The sequence below is a fragment of the Lathamus discolor genome, chromosome 3 (assembly GCF_037157495.1).
Source record: "Lathamus discolor isolate bLatDis1 chromosome 3, bLatDis1.hap1, whole genome shotgun sequence".
Taxonomy (NCBI): Eukaryota; Metazoa; Chordata; class Aves; order Psittaciformes; family Psittacidae; genus Lathamus; species Lathamus discolor.
Window position 1 is genome coordinate 90,215,242 of NC_088886.1, and position 19,454 is coordinate 90,234,695.

Here is a 19,454-nt window from a genome sequence, read left to right on the forward strand (position 1 = left end):
TTGGTTTTGTAATTCTGTTCTTTATGCTGTAAGCAAATCAAACAGAGTTTTTAACTTTGATTTTATTTTTTTCTTCATCAGAAATGTCAACTAACACGAATGCTTTTCTGTAAAGACTGGTTTTGCTTCAAAACGGTTCTGATTTCTGCAGGTAACAAAATAAAAATGTTCCCATTGCTGTTTTAGAAGAATGTTATAAGTCGGTTACAATCTAGTGGTTTTGTTGCTGTAGCTTAATATACTTATTTTCCTTTCCAAGCAGATCACATTCCTTAAATTTGGAATATAAGCATTGTGAAAAAATCACAACAGAGACCTGGAAAGCCTGGTGAAAATGTTATCCAAATAGACTTAAAATGTATAAATTCTCACTAATTTTTCTACAAACAATATTTATAGAAGTACCCACCCTGTAACTCTGTCTCAGTATGTATATTTCATCAAAATCATATGAAAGACACAACTTCTTTCCTAGTTAAGAGTTTGAGTCACAATATAGTACCTTTAGCAGTAATAGCTTAAGCAGTTGCTTGAGTGCTTTCAGTGTTTAAACAGCTGTACATACAGTCAATTTAACTCAGTTTAAAACTGTCCATCGTCAGACAGTCCATTTCTGTTAAACAGACAGTGGATGTTATGGAGTCTGAATTGCTGGGGAGGAGAAATCTCATAATCAAAATGTGTTGCTAAATAATATGGCTTGTAAGAACCTGGTTAATCCTACCTGCTGAGGCCATTGTAACAAAACTAATGATTCTATTTCTGTTTATTCTATTTATTCTATTCTATTCTGTTTATCAGAGCCATTCAGAGTGACATTGTACTATTTTCTGCAGAGACTGGGGGCTTTTCTTTTGTTCCTGGTTTTATTTGGTAAATCTGTAGGTAGATTTGCATTCTGCCTACTCAGCAGATTCTGTGTGTACCACTACTTAGAAGTAACTGCAAAACTCAAGAACTGTCCCAGCATACAAGCCTGAACCCAGAATTTACAGTGCTTAGAGGATTCCTCCTGCCATGATATTAGAGTGAAGATTCTTGCATCCTTAGCCTTGTCTTATTCTTTTGTTCTCCATTTGTAGGCTGCCTTCTTCATAGTAGGTGTCTTAGCACTCTTGCTTGTGGTGTTGTAGTTGAGGATTCAGTGTTCTGCAGATTACGGATCACAGCCATATGAAGAGATGAATGGTGCTTCCCCCCCCCCCCCCGGATCAGAAGCTCTGCTAGTAGATATTAATGGCTGCCAGGAATCAAATCAGTAGAAGGACCTCCAAAGATGGGATGGGATAGGATGTGATGAAAAGAAATGAGATGAAAATTGAAATCAGACATCCTCAATTTCCTACCTATCAGATGCTTCGCAGTTTTTGGGTTTTCCCTCTGATTCAGAATGAAAGTTTTTCTAGCAGAATGAAATTTGAACTGGGCCCAGATCCATTTTGAACTCTTCATGTGCGCTCTCAGAAAGGCTCCCAGTTGCATGGGATTGATTTCTCATCTATTTCCTACAAAGAAACTCCAAACAAACAAATAAAAAAACATACCCACACACAAAATTGTGTATTACTCACCTTTTCCTTCCAGTCTTCCGCCTGGTTTGTCCCCTCAGACTTGCACCATACACTTTGCTTACTGCCAAAGTACTGCAACGTGATGTACTCAAACTATTGTACATATACAACTCAAGTACACAGTGTACTCAAAGTTTCATACTGTATTGAAAGCATAAGTGATATTGTTTAGCTTTATGTTCTTATAAATGTGTTCTTATAAATACAGTTCTTTCTGCAAAAATAATACAGTTTCAATGATGAATTTATCATCTAGAACTAGTAAGGGAACTCTTTGATTTGTGAGCAACAGAAGTCCACAAAACAGATCAAAGATTACTGCTGCTCTGTTCAGAATGTTTGAATCAACTTTCTGCAAAAGAAAATAAAGAAAAAAAAAAAAAGAAAAAAGACCTGGTTTCACCTAACTGTATCTCAGCAGTTATAATCCTTTGATATTAATCTGGATGCTCAGGTAAAAGATAGGCTCTTTGGCAACACCGCAATCCCTTTTGAAGATGTAATTCTTCTTATATTCATAGTGCAAATGCTCCATTTTTTCTGTTTGGTTTCAGCCTCTGAAACAAAAGCTAGGCTATAAAGCCCTTGCTTTATAAAGAAAAAGGAAAAAAGAAGAAAATTCCTGCTGGAGAATGAGTGCTAAGAAACAGTGTCTCATTAAGTTTCCTCAAGACTTTCATCTTGCACTTACTAGCAGAAAATTCAAAAGAGCTCACAACTCTCCTACGCTTAGGCCTTTAAAAGCATAATCCTTTCATGAAACAGACTCAGTTGCTTTTGGTTCCTTTAATGTGAGAACCCTCTTTTGTTTCATGGTCAGAGAGACTGCTCTTCATCTATTTGTATTCTCCTCTCTGAAAGTGTAAGACCAGTTTAATAGTAAATAAGTGTAGTTGTCAAGACTTCCAGTTGCTGAGAATCCCTAAAAGCAGGGAGGGATGTTGTACAGATGAAAGTTTAGATCTGCCACATGAAGCCAAACACTTTATGTTGATAATATTGAATGGGCTGGAATAATTAGCACAACAAACAAACAAAAATGTAACAGTTGTACTTTAACCTTTTTTAGAACCAGAATGGTTGTGCCATCAATATGTGCATCTAGTGGTGTGATAAGAGTAATTAGTTGTCAACATTTAACATAGTATACACCTGGCAGTCATATAAGGGATGGCAAAGTCCAAATCTGGCACATGCTATTGGTCAGTAAGGTACTATTTAGCCAATCACCCTACCACATCGTGTACTTTCCTACTGCCCAAATTGATTGGAACAAAGTGAGAAGTCTGAATATTCAGTGCTGGAGAGAAGAAAGGCATAATCTAAGGGAGGGGCTACCTCTTCACCACCTTATTCTCTCACCTTCCTTTGAATTCACATTTTATAGCAGTCCTTTCAGCTTACCTGTCAAGTTCCTGCTATTTTTATCTGTTTTGCTTATGTAGATAAGGTGTGCCATCAATTTTTCCTGCTTAAAAATAAGATGCTACTAATCTCTGGGTAAGTAGGTCAAATTTGACTTTTTATTATTATTGACATTCTCCTTATGGCCCTGCTGCTGTACTCTTGTCAGCTGTAATGCATACGTGGAAGCACTTGAGGTAACATTAAAGATAGATGGGATAAACACTGCAGCCTGCTGCTGCATTGAGAAATACAGTGCCACTACTTTTGTAATGTAGGTCAGCTTCCAGTGGACATGAAAAGAACCATCACCATTTATATCTTTGATCTCTGGTTAGAATGAGTGATTGTTGAAACTGAACTATATGCTTCCCCAAGGTCCCTCCCCCATCCCTTATCCTGGAGATAAGGAAAGCTTGCTTTGCTGTAAATCAGAGTTTTCTGTCTCCAGGAAAATCATTTCAATGCCTTTCATGATTACTAAAAGCTCCGTGGAGAAAAAAGTAAATGAAGTAGATCGTCAAAAACTGTCTGCTGGCATCATGGGTAACTGGGGTACTTGGCATGTTCTTCTGAATTCTTTCTTCTTGAATGAAACAAAAATCCCCTGTGTAACAAATAATTTGTTTCGTATTCATAGTGCTAGTAGAACTAAGTTTGTTAGTCTATTACTATTTATGTTCTGCTAACGTCAATACTGTATTGCATATACGGTTGTTTACCACGTGTCCTGGGTTCAGCAGTAGCCATTTTTTTTTTTTTAATTCTAACAAGGAAAATGATGGAAATAAAATACACAGAAGGGAACAAAATGCAGTACGTCAGCTGCTACTGATACTCAGTCTTGGTTGTCACGTGCTGCTGGCCTTATTCTGGTGTTGTACATATTTTGTCATAAATACTCCTTAAAAACTCAAAGTTCCCTAAAACATACTTATTTTTATGCTGAAAGCACAGCCCTAGATTTTATATTATGTAAGCATATGGTGAGGAGGGAAAGCCTGTCAACGAGTCTAGAAAAGGTATAGTCTCAGAATTAAGGGAGCAAATACACACGCGTAAATGTTAGTGCCAGTTTTCCCTATCAACAAGAGTTGAGTTGAATAGCTCCAACCAGGAACAGTCATATAAAGAAACTGTTTCTTAGCTCAGCACAGTTGGGACATGAAGTTCCTGTCATTTTACAGATTTCTTGGCACTTAATTGCAGCTATTGACATTAATAATCCTTAAGTGAGGTATTAGCTGAAATGGAAATGGTTTACTTCGGAAATCAGTAATTTTATTCCTAAAATTCAGCAGAGACAACCTGCTTTTTCTTGAAATAGTAAATAATCTGTGACACTAAAAATAATGGTTAAAAATGAATTTACAATTCAAGGTTAAGTCATTCTACCTTCATTCTCATTTAAAAACAATTTCCAAGACACTTACCATTTTATTTACATAGGATATTTAAAGTTTCCTTTCTTGTGAATTATGTCTGTGAGTTATGGCATGGAAGTGACTGTCCTTGTTGGTTTTTTTTTCCATTTTATTCTTCTTAAATAAGTGAAGCTAGGGACCAGGTTAGGCAGGCTAAGGCATAGTTAGAATTAAACTTGGCTAGGGATGTTGAGGTTAACAAGAAGGAATTCTACAGGTACGTAGCAAATAAAAAACAGACTAGGGACAACATAGGCCCCCTGAGGAAGCTCTCGGGAGAACTGGCTACACGGGATTTGGAGAAGGCTGAGTTCCTGAATGACTTCTTTACCTCAGTCTTCACTGGTAAAGACTCTGACCGCACCACCCAAGTCTTAGAAGGCAGACGCAGGGACTGCATGAATGAAGACCTTGGGTCCACTGTAGGAGAGGATCTGGTTCGAGACCATCTTAAAAATCTGAATGTGCACAACTCCATGGGACCTGATGAAATCCATCTGCGGGTCCTGAAGGAGCTGGCGAATGAAGTTGCTAAGCCACTGGCCATCATATTTGAAAAATCATGGCAGTCAGGTGAAGTTCCCAATGCCTGGAAAAGGGGAAATATAACCCCCATTTTCAAGAAGGGGAAAATGGAAGACCCGGGGAATTACAGACCAGTCAGTCTCACCTCTGTGCCTGGCAAAATCTTGGAGCAGATTCTCCTGGACAGCATGCTAAGGCACATGAAAAACAGCAAGGTGCTTGGTGACAGCCAGCATGGCTTCACTAAGGGGAAATCCTGCCTGACCAATTTGGTGGCCTTCTATGATGGGGCTACAGAACTGATGGACAAGGGTAAAGCGACTGATGTCATCTACCTGGACTTGTGCAAAGCATTTGACACTGTCCCACACGACATCCTTGTCTCTGAATTGGAGAGACATCAATTTGATGGATGGACCACTCGGTGGATAAAGAACAGGCCGGACTGCCGCACACAAAGAGTTGCAGTCAATGGCTCAATGTCCGGCTGGAGACCAGTAATGAGTGGTGTCCTTCAGTGATCGGTGTTGGGACAAGTCTTGTTCAACATCTTTGTCGGTGACATGGACAGTGGGATTGAGTGCGCCCTCAGCAAGTTTGCCAATGACACCAAGCTGTGTGGTCCGGTTGATACGCTGGAGGGAAGGAATGCCATCCAGAGGGACCTTAACATGCTTGTGAGGTGGGCTGATGCCAACCTTATGAAGTTCAACCATGCCAAGTGCAAGGTCCTACACCTGGGTTGGAGCAATCCCAGGCACAGCTACAGACTGGGCAAAGAAGAGATTCAGAGCAGCCCTGTGGAGAAGGACTTGGGGGTGTTGGCCGATGAGAAAATGAACATGAGCCTGCTTCAGTGTGCACTCACAGCCCAGAAAGCCAACCGTATCCTGGGCTGCATCAAAAGGAGTGTGACCAGCAGGTCGAAGGAGGTGATCCTGCCCCTCTACTCTGCTCTCGTGAGACCTCACCTGGAGTATTGTGTGCAGTTCTGGTGTCCTCAACATAAAAAGGACATGGAACTGCTGGAACAAGTCCAGAGGAGGGCCACGAGGATGATCAGGGGACTGGAGCACCTCCCGTATGAAGACAGGCTGAGAAAGTTGGGGCTGTTCAGCCTGGAGAAGAGAAGGCTGCGTGGAGACCTCATAGCAGCCTTCCAGTATCTGAAGGGGGCTATAGGGATGCTGGGGAGGGACTCTTCATCAGGGACTGTAGTGACAGGACAAGGGGTAACGGGTTAAAACTTAAACAGGGAAGTTTAGATTGGATATAAGGAGGAAATTCTTTCCTGTTAGGGTGGTGATGCACTGGAATGGGTTGCCCAGGGAAGTTGTGAATGCTCCATCCCTGGCAGCATTCAAGGCCAGGTTGGACAGAGCCTTGGGTGAGATGGTTTAGTGCGAGTTGTCCCTGCCCATGGCAGGGGGGTTGGAACTAGATGATCTTGAGGTCCTTTCCAACCCTAACTATTCTATGATTGTATGATGTTTTTCTTTGAACTACTGTTATTCAACAGAAGTTCAGGGACTGACTCAGATTTGTCCCCTTTGGTATTTCATAGGAATGGCTGAAGTCTGCTCTTTAAAGTTAGCTACACTACATAATTCAGGAGTAATAACGTACTCTTCAGTGCAGCTGCATCTCTAACTAGGGTCAAAATCTGAGTGTACATGGAGACACACGATGACAGCTACAGATCAGACTTAGATTTAAGGAAAGAAATGCACTTGGCACAGAGGAAAGCACATGGAACTATCGATTTGCAAAAATCAAGAAAAAATGAAGTTTGTACATAATACTGGATATCGCCTAATATACAGTGGGTTTGGCAATGTGTTTACCGGTTTGATAACAAAGTAATGGTACAACTTGTCTTGCGTACAGTGCTCTGTATAGGAAATGCTCATAAATGCTTTGCATCAGTCAGTAGGAATTTCTGACAATTTCCCATGTCAGAACAGGGCATGTTTTTCACCCTTGCAATGAACGCTGGTGTCATTTCTATCTCAGCTCCTACCCTTCTTTCAGAAAGGGTAGCTAACATAAGTGCTCTGATGGTTTTCATCCTCTAAAAATCAGTGAGAAGGGAGAGATTTTTCATCAGTGTACTGAGCCAAAACACACACTGGAGTTTGCTTTGTGTGTTTCTGCACTGTGACATAGACAGGTTCCAAGCAAGGACTAGGTCTTCTCAGAGGAGGACGACTTCAGACTCAAGGAGTAATCCTGAGATCATAGCCTGAGAAAGCAGAACACCCCCCCCCCCCACCACCTCTGATTAGAAGGAACAGCACTAGTCAGAAGGGAGCTGTAGCTGATCTTCTATTAGCAATTTGTGTTATCTTGGTGCTAAGCTTGTGCTTGTCTCATTATTCCAGGGATTCTGCCCATTTGTGTTACTGTACTCAGGAGATGATAACAACAAATGATGTCTGATCTTAAAGACATTACATCTGGGGACAGGGAGAGTTAGGTCCTGGTTAAGTGTAGTTAAACCTAACTACAAAAGAAAGCCAGAAAATGCAAAATACAGACTTCACAAGCCCATCTTTTGTTCTGCAACAGTCTGAAATGCCTGTGTAGAAGGTCTGTTCAAATTGCCTGTGCTAGGATCACACCCTGAGTGGGAAAAAAACATAGTAAGTCAAATTAAAGGTTCATGAGGAAAAAACAAACAACCTAAACCCCCTGCCTCCTTCATATAAACAAGACTGTTGCTTGAAACTAACAGTCTGCAGCCTTTCTGAGAAAAGCACTTCAGCTTCTGCCACCATCCTAAGGAGATTACACATTGCAGCCTATCTCTTACAGCTGTGCTCACTGAAGAAGCCCAGTCCCATTGGTCTGAACAGGTTTGCTGTGTTGAGTTTGCCCAGGAAATCTGGTACTAACAGAGACCTACAAAACAGACAGAAAAGCAAACAAGAATGTCACCAGCACCCTGAAATACTTTAACAGGTCAATTATTTGGATATTACTATTAAAAATATTTCTTTAGGAGTTAAGGGGAGGTTAATCTCTTTCTAAGGACACAAACCCAGTATGTAAATAGCTGAAGGTCTGATGTTGAAGTTCTTCCAGTGATTATTTCCCTTTTGCATACTTTTGATGGCCACCAGTACTTTTTTTTTCTGACAACGCACAAACAGAAATTTCCTGGCCCCTATTTGGTTATGTTGCCATTCCCCTTATAGTAGTCTGCATAAACATCTAATCAGTGAGCTGCAAAAGATGTATTCTAGAAAACCCTTCATCTTGTTCAACATGTCTCTTAGATAGACCTTCTTACTGATGCATTAAGTTTCCCTTTCCAAACATAACCACATTTCACACATACTTAGCGTTTTTAAAATGTGTGATGTCTTTAGAACTAGTAAAATGAGAAATTGAAGTGGATCCAGAAAAATTTTTAAAACAAGTTCTTTTAAAGATACCATTTTTTTTTTTGTTTGTTTGTTTTTGGGGTTTTGGTTTTCTGTTTTGTTTTTTTTTTTTTTTTTTTATATATATATATATAGCACAATTTAATGTGGGTTAAGATTTAAGCAATAATTGTCTTGGTTAAAGATTCAGTAGCCATATCGTTTTAACAAAGTACATTTTCTGTATGACAGTGTTCCTCCAAGTTGGAAGTTAGAACCAGTGCAAATTTCTTGTAAATGGAAATTGTTCTGTTGTAAATAGTAGGGGAGAAGATGAGCGAAAATGTTAAAGTTTCTTGGCAGAGCAATAGTTATTTTGCAACAGACACAAATGTAAGTATATTTCTGACACTTTTAAATGGCATTCCTTCCTCCTGGACACCCTAGCAAATGGATAGACATCTTCATGGCAATTTAAAGATGACACTTTACAAATGAAATAGTTTTATTCACTGTTTACAAACTTTTTACCATGTAAATATTATCACTGACATGATCACAGACATATTAGTAGTAATTGAGCCAGATATAGTAGCTAACAGTCTTGTCAGTACTGGCTCCCTATTGACAAAATTAGAAAACCTGACCTTACTATGGTAATAAAAGATGAAACAAAGCGGTTGGTGGAATGTTGCTTAAGTATGTGTTAGCTAGACACCGTTGCTTCTGCTAGCAAGTCTGTCTTGGTTAAATAAACCTATTTTACTAAACAATGCAAAAGAATGCTTTGTCATTCTGGTGACCTAATTACGTTATTTTAACTTCAAGATTACAAGGAAATTTCAACAAAGTTGTTTTAGGAAAACTTCGATATAAATTTAATGCATGCTTTAGGTTAGATTTGCCTGATCAGCAATAAAATGACAATTAAGATAATTTAATAGCTTTGTTTCTCCCTAAGCTCTGCATAGGGTTTTATCCCCTCCTAAGGCTTTTAGAAGGGCATTTTAATTTTTTTATATATATATATATATTTTTTTTTTTTTTTTTGCTTTAAAATCAGCTGTTAGATAATAGTGCCCTCTTATGGAGACTGCGGGCACAAAGTCTTGCTAAAGCTTTCAAGTGTTTTTTTTTTATGGGCTTAATAGACATGGTTTTCTTCACAAATCAACAGAGACTACAGTAGGCGGAGAAGTAACAAAACGTGATTCAGAAAGTAGAGACTATTTGAAATAAGCACTTAGTTTCTTCATAGGATGCTTCTATGAGAGTCTCTTTAGGGCAGTTTTGCCTTTGACTTAAACAACAATTAGATTTCTCTTTCAGTCACAGATACAAATTGTGCCAGTGTAACTGAAAATGATGCAGAAAAAATTAGTCAGCCTTTGGGGAAAACAAGACTTAGGAAATGTGGATAGCTGGGGAAAGACTTGATTTAAATAAAAACTTAATTAAAAGCACCTAGTATTTTCCCATATTAATTTTTAATATAATTTAATAACATTTGCTTACGGTTTAAGTACACATTTCATGTATGTAAAGTAGATTCAACCTTATCTGTATCACTCTGGTTTTGTTTTAGAAACTGAGATAAATGGCTATATTGATGTGGTTGTGAAAGGGAGATTCTGGCAAACCATTTTATGAATAGAAATATTCTCTTCATTTCCCACTAAAACCTTACTTATTGTTAAAAAATACATTTTTTTTGTTTTATTTCTAAAGTAGATTCAACCTTATCTGTATCACTCTGGTTTTGTTTTAGAAACTGAGATAAATGGCTATATTGATGTGGTTGTGAAAGGGAGATTCTGGCAAACCATTTTATGAATAGAAATATTCTCTTCATTTCCCACTAAAACCTTACTTATTGTTAAAAAATACATTTTTTTTGTTTTATTTCTACTTAAAAGTGCTTTTTAAATGGCAATTAAAATGTTAGTAATATTTTTCAGCTATCTACAACTTTCCAGTCTTTCATATTCCATCTTCACAGGTATAATGACATTTGCAGCAATGCAGTATTTTCATGTGGATATGCCAATATAATGTGATTGGAAAGGTGGGTGTAAAATCCAGGTCATATTCAAGTAAGATATGGTGCTTTAATACTGTCTGAACTAATCAGTTATAATACAAAAATACTGTTATTAATTTTCCTGCTATTATTCTAGATTAAGCAGAATGGTTTAGATGTTAATGTGCCAATGAATTGCTTAAACAAGGCTTAAATGTTTTTAAACATCTGTATTCACTGGTAACGTTGAAAGTACTGAAGATTGAAAGTAACCTTATATCTTTTTAATATCTAAAGATGCAAATAACTTGTGTCCAAGTGTAAAAGGAATCGCTTAAGGAGCAGTTTGAATCACTGATGTGTTTTCCTGTTGCTTATCACTGTGTAACACATTTTACCTTTTGCTTTATAGGAAGGGAAATGGAAAGCTGCCATTGGAGCTACTCTAATATACAAATCCAGTTTTAGTGAGCCCATTTGTGGAAAATGGTTCTACTGCTACCACAGCTGAAAGAATTAACAAACTGGAAGGGGGTAAGAAAATAATAGAACAAATAATTTTAAATCTGGAAAATATGTGTGATGGTAAGTAGCTAAAGAACTATCTGTTGAGCTTCTCTAAAGGAACTGGGTGGTGTACAGGTATTACTGATGATGGCTCTACTTTGAACAGACAGAATGGCATCCAGTCTTCAAACACCTGGCTAAGTACAAGTTATGATATCTATACAAAATACATTTTTCCATCCACTTCACCTGTTCTGGCATTTATAATGGAGTGGCAAAAAATGTGTTTCCAATGTAAAACTGATAATCAAATGTTTCAAGAGTTAAGCAATCCAATGAGATTTTGCACTAAATCCTTAGTTTGATGGCTCTACAGGGTTGGCTCAGTCACTCATATTGAGAAAAAAGAAGCAATACTCATTTAGAAATAAACAATGTGCTTCAGAGATACTTATTTTCTTGAAAACTTTTTATAGTCAACAAGAAGCTGAATTCAACCGTCTGTAAACACGCTGTATTTGTGGATGACAATTCCACTAAAATAAGAGGAAAAAAATCCTCAACAAGAAGTAGGAGATCACTGTTGATGGGCTGTTGAAAGAGGGTGAAAGAGTAAAAGCAGTACATCAATTCCCTTAATTCAACTTACTGTCTTGAAGCAGTGTTTTCTGTATAGCCTCTGAGCCTAGTGACACTGCAGCTTATTGAGACCTTTCAGGTACTGCATCTAGGTTGCTTTGCATAGCAACAAGTTAATTTTTGCTTAAAATGAAGTGGATGTACAGTAGGAAAAGTTTTAACTGCAGATTGACTGCTGTTTACTTTTCCAGTATTTTTTAAAGTTCAATAATTTCATAGCCATATTCTAATTCATTGGCAGATTTTGAAAGATTTTAATACTTCAGTGATATAGTCCACCACTTCTGCGGCACAAGCCAATGGCAGATATACTGTGGAAGAGCAGAGGAATTACAGAGCCATCAGTGCTTTTCCTTCTACAATTATTAAGCAGTTTGATGGAATAGCATTGCAGAATCAGTTGAATCTAGACAAGTTAATTCATGAGGCTGTTGCAGCAGTGTCTCATGACATGGTACTTTTGGCTTTACTACTATTTATTCACATACTGCATATTTTGGCATGTATATGTTCTATGCTAATATTGACTCACATCATTAAACCCCATTTTGCATTGAATTTGATGTTGAACTCTTAGACCACTGTCATGGCAGAATGAGTTCACACACATTATAATTCTCCTGTAGGGTGCCATTTAAATAACTTATCTTAAAATACAGGAGGAAATACTGCAAAGAAATGCCAGGAGAATGGAGACAGCATAATGCCACAAAGAAACACCTAACTGGGCAGTGTAAATAGCGAAGTCTGATGATACATTTTTTTTAAAGAAAAATGACAACTATTGACTAAGAGGAAGGGAAGGTTAATATAACTACACTTAAAAAAAATCAATGAAAAATTAATTGTTTCTGACTGTTGACAGGCATTGAGGAAGTCACTGATCCTGGCTTATTGCAGAAGCACCAGTGAAGCAGCTCCTGGGACAGCATATTTCATGACTGACAGAAACAAGGATTTTTGGAGAAGAAAATCCGATCATTTTAACTTCACATATATCCAATCCTTGTGAGGAAACCATCACATTAATACAAGCACTGTGACTTTAACATGGCCGAATGCCAAGCTGGAAATATGATTCAAGAGATTAGACTTTCTGAAGCCAATTACCAACCATCTCCTCACTAATCATGTCCATGAATGAAAAGTTAGCATATTATATGGTCTAACATTATTTGGCAGGAAGTGTGGGCAGACAGTGAGTCTGTTCTGTCCTTCAGGATGATATACTGTAAGTAGGAAAATAGACAAATGAGGAACTAAAGAGGTCAGAAATTCTTTCCTAGCTTTTGGAGAAAAGATGCTGGTAACAAACTGTAGTGATTCCAAGTCCATTAAGACTTCCATTTTGACTCATTTATATCAAGATAGGTACCAGATATTTTTCTTCCAATATGTTTATGTTCAGCGCACATCTATATCCATACTTTACTTCTCTTATGGTATACCTGAAGGAAGCTGCACTTTGCATGGGACTAATAAGATTATAAATAACACAATCACAGTGATTCTTCAGGTGGCAATACAGCTGTTACAAAATGTATTGATTACAAAACAATATCCACTTTGAACACTGAGTGGTGCTATGATATTAACTATTCCAAATCACCGTCTTCTCCCCTGGAAACAGGTTGCACCATCTGATAAACCCCATCACTTTTCACTTATTAATTAGCAATTAAAATTATGATCCTATTACTTGTATTAAAGAGTAATAATGGCTTTATTATTATGGGGTGTGACTAAGACTTTGCGTGGAAACAGGGACCAAATAAGTAAATAAGCTGTAGTCTGTACTCACTGTCTGTGCTACTCTAGCACTGAGTAATGAATCCAGTCCCCATGGCAGTAGATGATGTTATATGAACAGATAAAATTGCCACAGCTGCATGGGGACAATTTTGAATGACCTATTTCAATTTAATGTAACAAATATTAACTTAGCATTCTGTGTCATACAGAAATCTATTGGTTCTGCAATGCAGACATTTTAAAACCACTGCCATTTTTAGCTAACTACATAATCATAATTATCTGGAATATCACAGGACTGTCTTTTCCCCAAGACAAACATGACTATTCCAGTGCCACTGGATACTGAAATATTTTAGATTTCAACATGTACAAGGCATTTAGAAAGCAAATGTACATCAGCACTAAAATGTCAAAACAATATGGAAAAGAAAAAATATGGAAAGTAAAAGGGCATAGTAAAAAGGGGAACCCCCCCTGCTTTATTTGGATTGTGTTTTGAGAGAGAAGGAGAGAAAAAGAAAATTCCCCTCCATGTGATCTGTTCCAGTTTAACACTCAGCTTTAAATGCCTACAGAAATCTAAAGGTTTCACTTGCAGTCACCAAAGTCAGATAACTATACTAGTCAGTCTCCTGTACTAACTTACAGCTTCTTAGAATATCACAGGATTGTTAGGGTTGGAAGGGACCTCTGGAGATTATCTAGTCCAATCCCTGGCCAAGGCAGGGCCACTTAGGGCAGGTTACACAGCAACACATCCCGGTGGGTTTTGAATGTCTCCACAACTTCCTTGGGCAGCCTGTTCCAGTGCTCTGCCACCCTCAATTTAAAGAAGTTCTCCCTTGTGTTGAGGTGAAACTCCTTGTGTTTTAGTTTATGGCCACTGCTCCTTGTCTTGTCACTGAGCACCAGGGGAAAGAGTCTGGCACCATTCTCCTGGAAACTGCCCTTGAGATATTTATATGCATTAGTGACATCCCTTCTCAGCCTGCTCTTTTCTAAACAGGCCCAGCTCCTGCAATCTCTCCTCATAAGAGAGATGCTCCAGACCCCCGATTGTTTTTGGAGAAACCAGACTGAAGCTATCAAACACTGTTACTGTACTGCAGGAAATAAGTGTCCATTTGTTCTTTATTTTAGTTTATTTAAAATTAAGAGAAAACTAGACACAGTCAAGAATCTGGTTTCTGGCAGTTGGACAGGGCAATATGGATACTGTTCCATGCAGGCTCCATGTGGCTGGGGGCTGGTTCCAAAGCTCACACAACTTGGCAAAACGACCAAGTGTGCTACAGAAACACATGACCCATTACCTGTGCTAAGAAGGTAGAAGTGAAGAGAAACACACCCTTCTGGCACCTCTTCCTCCCTGCTGTGGTGTGCTGATGCTTCATCAGGAAAAGTGGCAGATTTGGGGCAAGGAAATGGGAGCACAGGAGACAGATCACATAGGAACATGTTCAAATTTATGCTTCTGAATTTTGTCAGTGTATTTTTCATAGTTCTAAAGAAGGTGAAGATTTATTTAGAAAGATGAAGAAAACAATTGCTATTACTTCAATTATTATTCTGTTGTGACAGGTATGTGCTGAGTTTTTGTACCCGACATCATACCCTATGCTGCCCATCCCTGCTCTGAGGCAGCAGGGAATTCAAGATATTTCTGGTGACTTTTCATGGTCTTATGCTATGACAGTCAAAACCTACCAGATGTGATTAATTTATACAGCCTTCTAGATCCACTGAGGTGCTAAGAACATCAGAATGGCGAACCAGTGCAGACAATGCACCCACGCCACAGCAGGAGGCATTCAAGATTATGAAGCGTTGGTGGTGAAAGTGCTGGGGAGCCTAGGCTGGCTGGCATTTTAACTTAGGGGCTAAACATTTAATTTATGGTTAGTCATGATTTTGGTTGTGGCTAGCTATCCATAACAGCTTTAGATACATACAGTAAGAAATGAGGTACTACAGCCCTAATGCTTGCTGGTCTTTGGGCGTCTATTTTCTCCTAAACTCTGTACAGAATTAGCGTGTTGCCCACGCCCAAAAGCACGGAGGACAATTTATTGTCCATGCAGGACACAACCACACTGAGATGCTTTCTTTAGTAAAATAACACAAAACACCTCGCACTGCGCTGCAGACTTACTTTTCACTGCTTGCTTTCCAAGGGACCTTCAAAGGTACTACAGTCAGCCATTAGTAAACAAAATGGGCCTAATATTTTTAAAAGCTCGTTACACAAATGCATAATGTCACTGCCTTGCATTATAGCCCAAGGACACCAAGGAATGACTTCCATTCGGAAACCCATTTAGCACTAAACGACAATGAAGAACTGCAGAAGGGAACGGCTGTCAAGAGCCACGCTGGCTTTGTGTTCACAAGAAACGACACACGGACGCGAAGCGAAGCGTCCGGCGCCCGCAGACCGCTGCGGAACGCCGCATCCGGAGATGCGTGAGCCGGACCCTCCGCCGCCAGGGCTGCAGGCCCGGACCCGCGCGTACCCCAGTCCCCTGCACTCGCCGCCTGCGCTACTCGGGGTCGCCGTCTTCAGCTGCCCCTGTCCCGCAGGGACCACGGTGTCCCGCTCCGGCTGCCGCGGGGCTCCCAGGAGCAGCCGCCGCGGCGGTCACAGGCAGGCGGCAGCGGGTTGGCTGCCCGGAGGAGAAGCGCTGCCCAGACCAAGAGGCTCTACGGAGCCACCTCCCGGCAGCAGCATCCCACAAAGCTAGCTCAGGTCCCTGCTCGCTCCCGGGCGGCAGCCTCGCCCCAGGGCACCGGTGCCCTCCTTTCCGGACCGCCAACCCTCCCCTCCCCCGCTGCGGTGGGCTGTGCCACGGCTCGGCCGCGCCCCACAGCCAAGGCTCGGCCCACGGTGTCCGCGGGGGGGGCGCTGCGGTGGCGGCGGGTGCGGCCGCTTGCCTGGCGGGGCAGGCCAGGGCAGGGCACGGAAGGGCGAGGTGCTCGCAGGCGCTGGGGAGTCGAGGGGAGCCGGCGTCCGCCCCTGAGCGCAGAGAGGACCGCTACCTGTGGCATGGGCGAAGTGAGTATTGTCTTGTCTCCGTCTTGTTCGCGGGGTTGTGCCCGAACTTGCTCTCAGCTGCCGCTCGAGGGTCCCTCCGACCCCTCCTAGCCTGGGAGGGCGGCTGGAGCACTGAGTAAAACTAGGTGATGATGTTCAATCCCTTCTTTCTATTGCTTTTCTCTTCCCCATGGCCGCATCGTTGTGTGGCACCTGTTTGGTTTGTTTGCTTGGGTGGGTTGTTTTGGTTTGTTTTGGTTTGTTTGCTTGCTTGTTTTAAAAGTGGTATTAGCTGTTGGGGAGCTGCTTTGCCGGCAAGCCCCAGGTTCTCCTGATACCCAGCTTGTGCAGTTCTCCCCCATACACCCACCCGGGAAAAAATAGTCTCTCTCCAAGCTGCGTCCGAGGTCCCACTTGGTATCTCTGAGGCAACAAAGCAAACGAGTTCTTAATTTGCTGTGAAACACAGTCTGCAGCTGCGGAGGTGGAGCCGGTTGAGATCTAGATGGGGGATTTTCCTCTGTGCCATCGAGTCTCCGTGGTTGCAAAGCAGGGGTGACCACATCTGTAGGAAAGATGGAAGAAGCTCACAGGAGAGCGCAACAGGAAGAACAGCGTGTGCTCATCTCGGGCAACCTTAATTCCCGGGTTTCTGTGTAGAAAATGAGAGCATGACACATTAATTGTTCTTAGGTGCTTGGTTACAATAACTCTAAACTTCTCGTATCCCATCTTGTGCTCTGGGTAGAGCAAAGTTATTTGCTATGTCCAGATTGGGTTGTTGTGACTTTTATACAAAGAATAGTAATTTAGAAGAACACACTTTGTGCTTTCCACATGAGCGGTACTGCTTCAACCTCATAAAAACCTTGGTAGGAAAACGAATTATGGGAGCAATCCTTCATAGAAAATTACGTGGTTGTTTTATGGAAAGTGGGAGCCTTTCAGTCAAGAAAACTTAATTTCATTACACTTTCCCACTACTTATGTAAAGTCTGATTTTGCTGTTTCACTTGAGGACTCCAATCTATATAATGTTTCTTTGTTACCCAAACATCTCTTTGTTTCTGGAGTATATTAAAAAGATGTCTAGTTTGAGTGGGGTGCAAAAAGCAAAATTAAGTAGTGGAAGGTAAAATTTTATGTCTTTTTTTTTTTTTTCCCCAGCTGAACTTGTTTTAGAGCAAATCTGTGTGTGGGAGTTAGCAACAACAACAACAACAACAAAAACCACCCCAAAAATACCAAAAAAACACCCCATGATAAAAAATCTTGGTATTTTGTAGGATGAATTACTGTAATGACATCTTTACCATTTAATGCACAGTACCACACAAGTATTGAGATGTGAATTTTCATATGGGGTGAAAGCAGTTCTGACACTGCCATTTGCCGGTCAGTAGTGTGTGTGTGCGTGTGGGAAATGTCTTTTAGCTTCTCAGTGGACTGAAAATCTACTTTTTGTTAGAATCTGATTGGTTCCTGTGTTGTTGTTGTTTGCCAAATGGAACTGTTGCAGGCAATTAGGAAGAGCCCAATCTGTGTGTTGGCTCTGATCTCTCCGCAAGAAACACAGCGGCTCCCTGGCCAGTCCTGATGGAAAAGGGTGTGTCAGGATGGGAAGCAGAGCTCTGCTGTGTGCTTCACACAGTGAGGGGCAGGGCTGTCGGAGGGCTGCGCCGGCTGCTGCAAGGTATGCCAAGGGCTAGGTCGGCTATCGGCCAGTCCAAGGGGTTTAATGTCATCTTCACCCACACTCCGACCCCATCACCTATCATGGTTAAGGATTCAAGAGGACAGTTTCATCTAGGACCTTGTTTTTTGTTTATTTCTTACACATATATATATTAAATACTGCATTAAGTGGTCTTCTAAAGATTTATTTACCTGAAGTTTTTACCAAGACAGATTTGATGAAAATACAAGATTTGCATAAATCTTAGGTGTTCACTGATACTTTTATGTTATTTGTAAGAGACACAAAAGCAAACATTGCCCCTTTCATATTTAAAAAAAAAATCCAGTGTTTGCAGCTGAAGCTCAACAGAGAAATGGAAAGGAGTGAAGCAGGTTGTTGATATTTAAAATTAGACACATTAAAATAAATGCAAAGTCAGATAAACAGTATGAGACGTGAACAAATTCCTGGGCTTTTACGCAGATTCTGTTAATCTGAGGTTTTATTACCAGCAGAACAGTATTGATGGGGACAGTTTTTACCTTCAACACTTTATTTAAAACTCATTTTTCTTGTTTGAGACACAGATGAAGCTTTGATGCAATGCTGAAAAGATAAAGACTTTGTCTTCATGTAAGCAACTCTAATTTATTGTTAATATGTACATGTTAAGCAGTGATAGCACGTAGAAGATATTCCACCTTATTCAGGTCCAAGAAACAAACTATCCTTGGATCGAATCCTGTAGGCACATATGTCCTCCTTTAATTTTTTTATAAGGACACTAAGTTGGATGCCTTCTGCAGCACGTCCTTCGGGACTGCGTGTGTGCTTGCAGTCCAGAACACATGGAGAGAAAGCTGGTATAATTTAATCTTCAGAAAGATTCTTCCCTCCTGTTGAAATAAATACATCCTCATCCTGGGCTGAGTTTACAATTTATCAATAATAATCACAGATGTCATGCTCCTTAGAGAGAGTTGAGTCATTCTCAGCATTGAGTGGTTGTGCTGGTTGAAACACTTGTGTCCAAAGGCCATTGATCTGTTGCCAGGGAAGTCTTCCCATTAATTGTCTTGTTCCTCTTGTTAAGGTTTTTGTCACTGTTAACTGGTTGTTTTCCAGATAGGAGATAAACCCTTTCTCACATTTCTAAATACAGTTTGCATTTTCCCATGCAGTGTCATGAGTTCAGCATAAATATTTGTTTTTACAGTCTTGGAAAAAATTCAGTAGCAAAGCAGAAGTTTAAAAGAAAAAATAAATTATCCTGCATGCAGTTGCTGCGTTCTGGAAGAGAAAAATATCAAAACCCACAAAGTAATTTGAATGTATTTTCACATGTGAGCAGGAAGTTTAACAGAGTTATTTCCATAGAAGTTTTGTTAAGTTCTGTGTCAAGTTTGGAGTCTGTGTTTGAAAGTCACGCTATGAGATTTTCTTGCCTTGAGTTCAACAAAGTTAAGTGAGGGAAAATAACAAGAATGCTCCAGCGAGCCTCTGGGAGCGTGCATTTTCATGACAGATATTAGATG

The 19,454-nt window shown here is 40.2% G+C and overlaps 1 protein-coding gene and 1 long non-coding RNA gene across 5 annotated transcripts in view; both read left to right on the plus strand.

The window, feature by feature from the left end:
* Nucleotides 1–13,142, plus strand: part of LOC136009964 (uncharacterized) — a 34,690-nt gene extending 21,548 nt beyond the window's left edge. For 2 of the 4 annotated variants that reach the window (XR_010610711.1, XR_010610714.1), the window contains 3 exons: nucleotides 82–151; nucleotides 10,289–10,843; nucleotides 12,321–13,142. This is a non-coding gene — a long non-coding RNA (uncharacterized LOC136009964). The remainder of the gene's footprint in view (nucleotides 1–81; nucleotides 152–10,288; nucleotides 10,844–12,320) is intronic. The other 2 variants (XR_010610712.1, XR_010610713.1) reach the window with 2 other exon arrangements.
* A 2,985-nt stretch (nucleotides 13,143–16,127) lies between these two features.
* LOC136009967 (sodium channel protein type 2 subunit alpha-like) overlaps nucleotides 16,128–19,454 on the plus strand; it is a 72,059-nt gene continuing 68,732 nt past the window's right edge. The window contains exon 1 of the mRNA XM_065670508.1: nucleotides 16,128–16,262. The gene's annotated coding sequence lies outside the window, so the exon portion shown is untranslated. The remainder of the gene's footprint in view (nucleotides 16,263–19,454) is intronic.